At 35.9% G+C, this 9,708-nt stretch overlaps 1 non-coding gene and 1 pseudogene across 1 annotated transcript; both read left to right on the top strand.

Moving 5' to 3' along the window:
* The first annotated feature begins 5,429 nt into the window (after positions 1–5,429).
* On the top strand, positions 5,430–5,502 carry trnav-cac (transfer RNA valine (anticodon CAC)). Its single transcript has one exon. It is a non-coding gene; the product is annotated as a tRNA-Val (tRNA).
* Positions 5,503–5,808: 306 nt separating this feature from the next.
* Positions 5,809–9,708, top strand: part of LOC107675799 (guanine nucleotide-binding protein subunit beta-2-like 1) — an 8,316-nt pseudogene continuing 4,416 nt past the window's right edge.

Genomic DNA, 9,708 nt, shown 5'->3' with positions numbered 1-9,708 from the left:
CATACTTTTATTGTTTTTTTGGTTGGTTGTTTTGTTTTACAATTGTTTATTATTATAATTAATTGTATTTATTTAAAATAATTTTATATTATAAATGTTGTTTTATGGATTTTAAACAATTAAACATTAAACAAATGACAGCCTTGTATCCATTTTAACACAGACAAAACATTATCAACATTAACACACTGTTTAAATGTTTAAACATTTCAATTGGAGGCACACCTCCACTTTACATTTGCTTTGTACCTCCCTTTACTCATCTGTTGCTTCAAGCACAATCTTCACTTCTCAGAAAGATCATAAATGAATTTCAGATTGCTTCAAAGGCCATATATTGATCTTTCATAATGTACGTTATTTTCTCCACTGACGTATTGTTTTTTTTTTTTTATCTGTGCAACCCTATCCATTTTCTTCCAGTGGACTGTATGTGACGTTTATGATGTCCGCAATGCTGTAGTGTGTGATGATTTATTATTTCACGTCTGTGAATCTATATGAGTGCATCATTAAAAACAATCAAACAACTCATGATGGTCATCGGATGCATTTATATACATGACAGCATCGCTCATACATAAATCTGGACTAAAGTATTACGCTGTAGAATATCGACAAATATATAAGAGGCATTAAAAACCTACAGAGGCATAAATGAAACATGGAAGTATTGTTTTGTGATGCATGTAGTCAAGTGATGGCATGTTACCTATACATTACATTACATTTCCCATCATCTTCGCTTCATGTATGTTAGCTGTCTTGTGTTTTTTAGATGTCATGACTTGAGTACAGCTGCTGTCTGGCGTCAGAAAAACAGACACAGAGTCTGAATCGGCCTGAGGTGAAGGCTCTGAATGTAATGGATGAGCACTGACCCTTAAAAGTGCTGTTCGTTTAGTGCTTTTGCATATAGACCCACATCAATGCACTTTTATATCCCTTAAGAGGCTGTCAACATCTAATGTTAAGCTACTGCGACAGACACAGAGTCTGAATCGGCCTGAGGTGAAGGCTCTGAATGTAATGGATGAGCACTGACCCTTAAAAGTGCTGTTTGTTTAGTGCTTTTGCATATAGACCCACATCAATGCACTTTTATATCCCTTAAGAGGTTGTCAACATCTAATGTTAAGCTACTGCGTCAAGTTAAGGTATGTCAACTTGTTAAGCATCATTGTTGAAGCTAGAAAACTGCCAAAACATGTCCAGGACACATGTCACTCCATATTATTATTGCTATTGTATTTTAATATTATTTAAAAAAATATATTATTTTTTGACAAGTAAACATATTTTCCCCAAAATTTGCATCACTGTATTATTTATTCCCATTAGCAGTCATTTTTATTAGATTATTGTAAAACTTAAATAAAATGAATAAATAAAATTAGTCAAGTGACTCTATCATTTTTATTTAATTTAAATAAGCATAAATTAAATGTAGCACACAATCTCCAACTGTGTACAAATCATAAAAACGAAAGCATATTTTGAGTGATGAATATGAAAGACCAAGATTTGATTTATTGATTTATTTAGCATTTTAATATTATTTACATGACAATCAAACATATTTTCCCAAGTTTGTATTTGAGTCCAGTATTTTTGTTTTTGTAATTCACATTATTTTTAGTAGTAATTTTTATTAGATTCCTGTCAAAATAAAATAAAATATGTATATACAGCATATCTTTAAGCAAAATATAATTTCTTTCTTTTGATTGTGGTGAAATGCTTTTGACAGTTTTCTTGGCTGTGCAATGCCAGATAACCACAAAAATATTGTGAAAACATTGTATTTTTTCTTCTTCTGTATTTCTCTTCTTTTGAAATCTTAGCACTTTTGATGTACATTTGTCTTGTTGTATTTGGAGGTGATTAATATATATTCCCAGTCTGTGACACTGATAATCCTGATAATCGTGAGCGACGACACACTCGTGTGTGAAAGACTGGGCTCTTGAGTAAGGGACCTTGTGGCTGATTTGTTATCATTATGTTGTGTAACAATAGAGGGTGTTGAATATTTTGACGCAGGAAATGTGCTGACAGATCCAAACTAATAATTAACCCCACAGGGATCTTCTCTTCCAGCCCTTCCCTGCCCAACAGAAAGAAAAAACACTCGGGACCAAACTTTAAAAAGACTCCTGACTCAAGGTCTGAGTGTATTTGGTGGAGTTGATAAGATTACAAAGGCCATTGTGAGGAAATTTCCTGTGTGGCGTTTCTTCAGACCAGCGTCCCCATGACGACAGTGTCCCCGACTGATGATGTCACAATGGGCCGAAGCCCACAGAGCGCTACATTGTTTCTTCAGTTTCCTCAGAGATTTATTTATTTAGAGAAATCTGATTGGTCAGAAGTCTTGCTACTCTTCACAACGGCTCTACTGCTAAAGAACATCTGAGCATATCTATCTATCTATCTTTACATCTTTACATCCATCAGTCAATCCGTCTTTATGTCTTTCATCCATCCACCTGTCTTTCCATCGTTGCATTCCTCCATCCATCCGTTTATCTATCTATCTATCATCCATCCATCTATCTATCTATCCATCCATCAATCAATCTATCCATCCATTTAACCCATCCAAAGTGCACACACACAGCAGTGAACACACACACACCGTGAACACACACCCGGAGCAGTGGGCAGCCATTTATGCTGCGGCACCCAGGGAGCAGTTGGGGGTTCAGTGCCTTGCTCAAGGGCACCTCAGTCGTGGTATTGAAGGTGGGAGAGAGCGCTGTACATTCACTCCCCCCACCTACAATCCCTGCCAGTACGAGACTCGAACCCGCAACCTTTGGGTTACGAGTCCGACTCTCTAACCATTAGGCCACGACTTCCCTGATAAGATAAATTAAATTCGAAAAAATGTATTTAAAAAAATGTATTTTGCATTTTTAATCCTATGTTTAAAAATGTCTTTTTGCAGTCATATAATGAGTCATTAATGAGATTGCTATCTTTCATCATATTGGAAATGCAATGTGCATTGAATTCTTGGATATATTAATCAACACCGCATATACTGTTACATACAATGCATTTGTGGTAGTTCTTGCATGCACACAGAGTATGCATAACATATTGCAGTACTAATCCAGACATATACACTTTGACTACCAGGCCCGTAACCTAGTCTATGCTATGTCATTCAGCATAGTTAAATTTTCACAAATCATGCTATAAACTTTCATAAGAGAAAGAATCACGCTCGTGTTTCTTTGGTTCCAGAAATAAAAACGAACCAGATTTCAAAAGTCTGTGAAATGCTTTCTGACATGCACAACAGAACAACACACCGTCCCTGCATCATATTTGCTGAATGAAATTAATACTTGCTTCTTACTCATTTTCAGTGCTAACTCCAAAAATAGTCTGTTTTGCTCGAACACGTCTCACTTTCCCATGAAATACGATGCATTTCATAGCATTTTTTGCTTTTGATGACCATTTGTAAGGTGAAGAAGTCTTGCATTCTCCCTTAATCAGCAGAAAAACTGACACAAACACATGATTCCTGTCTGAATCTGAGCAGATTACAACTGTTTGTTCAATTCTCAGCCCAGTTTCACATGAATGATATGATTTGATGCCTAATCCTGATTTCCACTTTTTTCACTCCTTTGCAGATTGTAAGTTAAATTATACATTTTGAATACTTCTTTTTGTCATTAAACCAAAACTTTTGACATTTGACTGCTTTTGTTATATCGATAAGTGCATTGAAGCTCAAAAAACTGTACATGGTGGAAAGTTTGAATTCGGGCAATTCTGGCAAGGTTCTCTCAAAGTTATGAACAAACATTCTTTCAGTAATGTTAATAGAACATTCACTCAAAGTTATCTGGTCTCTAATGTTCTCTAAACATTAGCACAAAAAAATATTTATATATAGTTCGTGGAACATTTCTTCTGGAAACATTTTAGGATGTTCAACTAACATTTGTTTTAAATGTTACTATTTGTTTCAGAGAACATTCGAAAGTAACATTCCCATAATGTCTGGAAAATAATATTATGGAATGTTTCCTTAAAATGGAACGTTCAACGTTTTGAATGTTTTTGAAAATTTGGACGTTCCCAGAAGATGAACGTTTTCATAACTACTTAACATGTTTTTGTAAGTTGGGATCAAATTAGGTAGGCCTAATGTTAGGCCTTTTTTGCAAATCAGCATAACTTCTTTTTCACTTTCATCATTGCAAACAATGCTATTCATTAGCCTACTACTTTCCATGTAACGTTTGTTAAGAACTCAGCAAGCTCCCAGATGGCCCAGTCACTAGGAGTTTGAGGTAAACCCCAGCCTGCCTTTGAGTTTTTCTGGTATGAGTCAAAATAGAAAGCCATGAAGAGCAGGAGAACATCTCTTTGAGCGCTGGAGAAAGCCTGCGGTCGGTCCACCCTGAGCGGACGCTGCAGAGAGCAGCACATGAAAGCGGTGTGGTTTCATGAGACCCAAACTCTCCATCTCAACACAGATGTGCTGGCGCTCCCGACTGCTCACTGCTTTGTTTCTGGTTATAAAAAGCGCTGGAAGGAGGGGTTACGACTGATCTAAAGCAGTGTTTCTCAACCAGGGGTCCGTGGACCCCTAGTGGTCCTTGACGTAAGGCCAGGGTGTCCGTATAAATTATGAATTTTTGTATAAATGTTGTATATTTTGACAAAGAAAAATCCAATATAGCTGATGATATGGCCAAATACTGGACAAGTCAGCTAACTTGAATTATACTTGACTGTATTTCCTCACAAATGATACATAGATGAGTCAATTTTGTTCTGGGGGTCCTTGAGGATGGTTCTGAATTGGACTGGGGTCCGGTACGCCAAAAGGTTGAGATTCACTGATCTAAAGGATAAAAGCAAAGTAAAATTAAGTGCCACAATTTTTCTTTTTTTGCATTTTCAACACTGCATCTCATTTCAAAACCTGAAATGTTTTGCTTGAAACGTGTGCTTATGTTACGTTTCCTCAAAGTAAATGACATTTTGTACCTAATACACGACATTCAGACGTTTTTCTGAATCTGGAGCCGCTGTTGATCTTGAGCGACATCTTGTGGACATTTATTGCAAATGTTGTGAATTTCACTTTTTTTATTTGATTTATTATTTTTTTTATTCAAGAAACAGGACAACATTAAAGAGCATCTACAGGAATTTTCACATAATCACACAAGAGGAAAAACAGGTACAGCATATGCACAACTTATGCAAAGTAAAAAAAACAACTAATTAAATGAAAATAAAATAAACTATAAATATGATTTTTAAATTAATAAAAAAATCAATAAACAGAGAACAAATAAAATGATTGTGCCATCGTTCTCAGACACGTCATTCATTACTTTAGTGACATGTAGATTGTGTTGTTCACCACTTGTCGGTGTAACATGTCCACGCAGGTTTCCGTAGTGTAGTGGTTATCACGTTCGCCTCACACGCGAAAGGTCCCCGGTTCGAAACCGGGCGGAAACATCAGCCACATTTTTTTCTGCCCATTTTTCTCACTTAAGCGGAAGACACGAAAATGAGAGTCGATAAATTGTGGACACACACGAAACATTACCGAAGTATTCCGTAAATGCATGTACTTTGTTTTCTGATTATTTTGAGTCAACAAAAACGAAACTTGTCATGATGATGATGATTATTATTTTATATGATGTTTTATTGATATATTATTGTTATAATTATTATTTTAAAATCCATAATCCAAAACTGATATAAAAAAAAAAAACACGACGTCAAATAGCTGCATTCGAACTACAACTCCCACAATGCACTGCGCAAAGGCATGAATATGTGCTTCCGGCGCGGAGCCGGTCCTTTTCCTGCACTGTAAACTTGAGTAAAGCGGCTCTTCATCCCGACCAACTCAATCTACAACCATCCGGGACCGAGCGCCGAGATGACCGAACAGATGACCGTGAGAGGGACCCTGAAGGGCCACAACGGCTGGGTGACCCAGATCGCCACGACGCCGCAGTTTCCGGATATGATTCTGTCCGCGTCCAGAGGTGACAGATGAGTCTGTTTATACCGCTCAGCTGCTGCAGAATGATCATTTACTATGGTATTTATATATGGTTAGTCCAAGAAACTTAAATATATACCATGGTAATACTCCGATACCATGTTCTTGCTAATACCATGGCACTTTTATGAAAGAAAAAAGTTATTGTTTTAATAAAGAATGATGGTGCCTTCAAAATGTGCAATGTTTTCAGATGATTTTGAATGCAGTCAGTGAAACTTAAATGTTTTAAATTGGCTTTATATTGTAACTCAGTCTTATTCTTGTTATTCATATTTGATTGTAATCATTCTTTAAAAAAATTAATTATTATTAGCAGCAGACATGTGTTGTTTTATGTTGTAAAATAATTGTAAGTTTTTTAAAATATATATATTTAAATATATCTGTGTGAGTGTGAGTGTGTGTGTGTGTATATATATATATATATATATATATATATGTTGTAATTAGAAAAATATTGTACAATATATATATTTAAATATATCTGTGTGTGTGTGAGTGTGTGTGTGTGTATATATATATATATATATATATATATATGTTGTAATTAGAAATATTGTACAATATGAATGAATTTGTAGGCCGCTTTTTTCAAATAATAATGATACAACATATATAATGTAACTATAGAATTAATGACAATAGTAACATATGTGTGTATATATATATATATATATATGTGTGTGTGTGTTATTATTGACATTATTTAAAAACGCGTATATTTTATGTTGTAAAAAAGTATTTTTAAATAATTTTAACTGCTTTATTTTATTCAGAAATCAAAAACTGCTATTCTTCTATTCAGTAGCTATTTAATCTTAAGTATTAATCTATGCATGAGTCATTTTTAAAAGCATGTTTTCTGGCATTAGTTGGTTATGTAATAGCTTTTTTTTAATTTTGAGGGACGTTTTGGTTGATAAAGCCACATGTTTGTTCTGTTTGAACAGGACTTGCTCTAACATCTGTGCTCTTGTCTGTGTAGATAAGACCGTCATCATGTGGAAACTCACCCGCGATGAGACCAACTACGGCATTCCGGTTGATAAAGCCACATGTTTGTTCTGTTTGAACAGGACTTGCTCTAACATCTGTGCTCTTGTCTGTGTAGATAAGACCGTCATCATGTGGAAACTCACCCGCGATGAGACCAACTAAGGCATTCCTCAGCGAGCCCTGCGCGGACACTCGCACTTCGTGAGCGATGTGGTCATCTCATCGGACGGTCAGTTCGCTCTGTCGGGCTCCTGGGACGGGACCCTGCGTCTGTGGGACCTCACCACGTGAGTACGGGCTTTAAATGCTTTAAATGCTATGCATTTATGACCTCAAACACACTTCTGCTCTTCAAATGCTGTTTGTAGCGGAACCACGACCCGCCGGTTTGTGGGCCACACCAAAGATGTGCTGAGCGTCGCCTTCTCTGCTGATAACCGGCAGATCGTGTCCGGCTCTCGGGACAAAACCATCAAGCTGTGGAACACGCTGGGCGTCTGCAAGTACACTATTCAGGTGAGGGCCAGGATGTGTTGAAAATAAGGTTGGTTTAGCAATGAAAGAAAACTTCAGGATAACTTCAGTAATATTTCCTGATGAACACTTACTGGACTGAAGCAGCTCGGCTTTACTTGATTCTCCATCAATCATTTTGTAGAAAAATCAGGATCTTTTGAGGATCATTTGTTTCCAGAAGCTTCATTTTCACTGTTCCTCAATGGAGGAATGATCTTCCCAAGCCTCCAGAACATCTCGCATCTTCTGAGGAGCATTTATTTCCTCATCTCTCAATCAGCACTGGATTGCACTGCATTATATGTTTGGATCATTTAAATCCCATCTTACTAAGACATATGTGACCTTGGACCACAAAACCAGTCATAAGGGTCAATTTGTCAAAATTGAGATTTGTACAAAATCTGAAAGCTAAATAAATAAGCTTTCCATTGATGTATGGTTTGTTAGGATAGGACAATATTTGGCCGAGATACAACTCTGGAATCTGAGGGTGCAAAAAAATCTAAATATTGAGAAAATCATCTTTAAAATTGTCCAAATGAAGTCCTTAGCAATGCATATTACTAATCAAAAATTAAGTTTTGATATATTTACAGTAGGAAATTTACAAAATATCTTCATGGAACATGATCTTTACTTAATATCCTAATGATTTTTGACATAAAAGAAAAATCTATAATTTTGACCCATACAATGTATTGTTGGCTATTGCTACAAATATACCCCAGCGACTTAAGACTGCTTTTGTGCTCCAGGGTCACATATTATTGGAGATATAGAGCGACGACTGATATTTATAGCATTTTATGTAAGGATCTGTTATACTGTTATAAAGATCTCATTGATTTGTTACAAGCATCAGAATTTCATCATATAAATATCAGTATTTGCACCAAATTATGTATTTTTGCTCAGTTTGGGCCTCTGATTTAAACTGAGCTGTTTTTTTCTCCATATTCTCACTGTATCAGACAATACGAGCCATAAAAGCCCGATGGATCAAATATGACACTCAACAAAAAACACATATGCAAACCTTTTTTTTTTTTTGTGTTTCAGTAAATGATTCCAAAAACAGTCTAGGCTTTACAGGGTTAAAGTTGTTGTCTGAGCTGAGATGTTTGTGTTGTTCCTCAGGACGAGAGTCACACTGAGTGGGTTTCCTGCGTGCGTTTCTCTCCCAACAGCAGTAACCCCATCATCGTCTCCTGCGGCTGGGACAAGATGGTCAAGGTGAGAGTAGAGTGCAGTTTAAGGGCGTTTTCAGGCATGTAGATCATTTGTTTTGTTCTGAAACAATGACTTAGATTGTTACAATGTTGCGTTTTCTCCTTGGTAACATTTCAGAGTGTTCTAAAATGTATTTATGCAAGTCACATGAGTAAAACTGTTAAACCTAATGTTTATGATCTGAAATCAAGATGGATTGACAGGTCAGCTCTGTGGACACATGCATACAAATACAATAAAAAAAAATTACAACATTACAACATTAAACTCAAGCATTTAAGCATCAGCCTTTAAAATCAACATGTTTTTATAGGTTCATGAGGAACATAAGTGTGGACAGACTTTTCACTCGTAGTGTTTCGTCTCTTTCAGGTGTGGAATTTGGCCAACTGTAAGCTGAAGACCAATCACATCGGACACACTGGGTTCCTGAACACTGTCACTGTTTCCCCTGATGGGTCCCTCTGTGCCTCTGGTGGAAAGGTCAGATTCACTGTGTATGGTCCTGTTTAAGGGTCATAATCCAAACCTAGGACACATTTCTTGTAGAAAATCATATAGACCAGGTTTTGAAACTAGAGCCCACAAGGGAGTACATGGGAGTCAATGAAAAAAGAGAAAAAATGCAAAATAATAAAAAAATAAGAGTAAACTAAATAAATAAAATAGTTAAATAATAATAATTACTGTAATGAGTGAAAAAACACATAATATAGCATAATAGAAATTAAGTGTTGAGTATTTTCCCAGTGTAAATTGGATTTTTATATATGAAAATATATGTATATTTATATGTATGTATGTATATTTTTATGTATGTATGTGTGTATATACAGTGGGTACGGAAAGTATTCAGACCCCCTTAAATTTTTCACTCTTTGTTATATTGCAGCCATTTG

This window comes from Sinocyclocheilus anshuiensis, unplaced genomic scaffold, assembly GCF_001515605.1.
Source record: "Sinocyclocheilus anshuiensis isolate Anshui unplaced genomic scaffold, SAMN03320099.WGS_v1.1 scaffold708, whole genome shotgun sequence".
NCBI lineage: Eukaryota > Metazoa > Chordata > Actinopteri > Cypriniformes > Cyprinidae > Sinocyclocheilus > Sinocyclocheilus anshuiensis.
The sequence above is the reverse complement of the archived record's forward strand: the minus strand, read 5'-3'. Positions and strand labels throughout refer to the sequence as shown.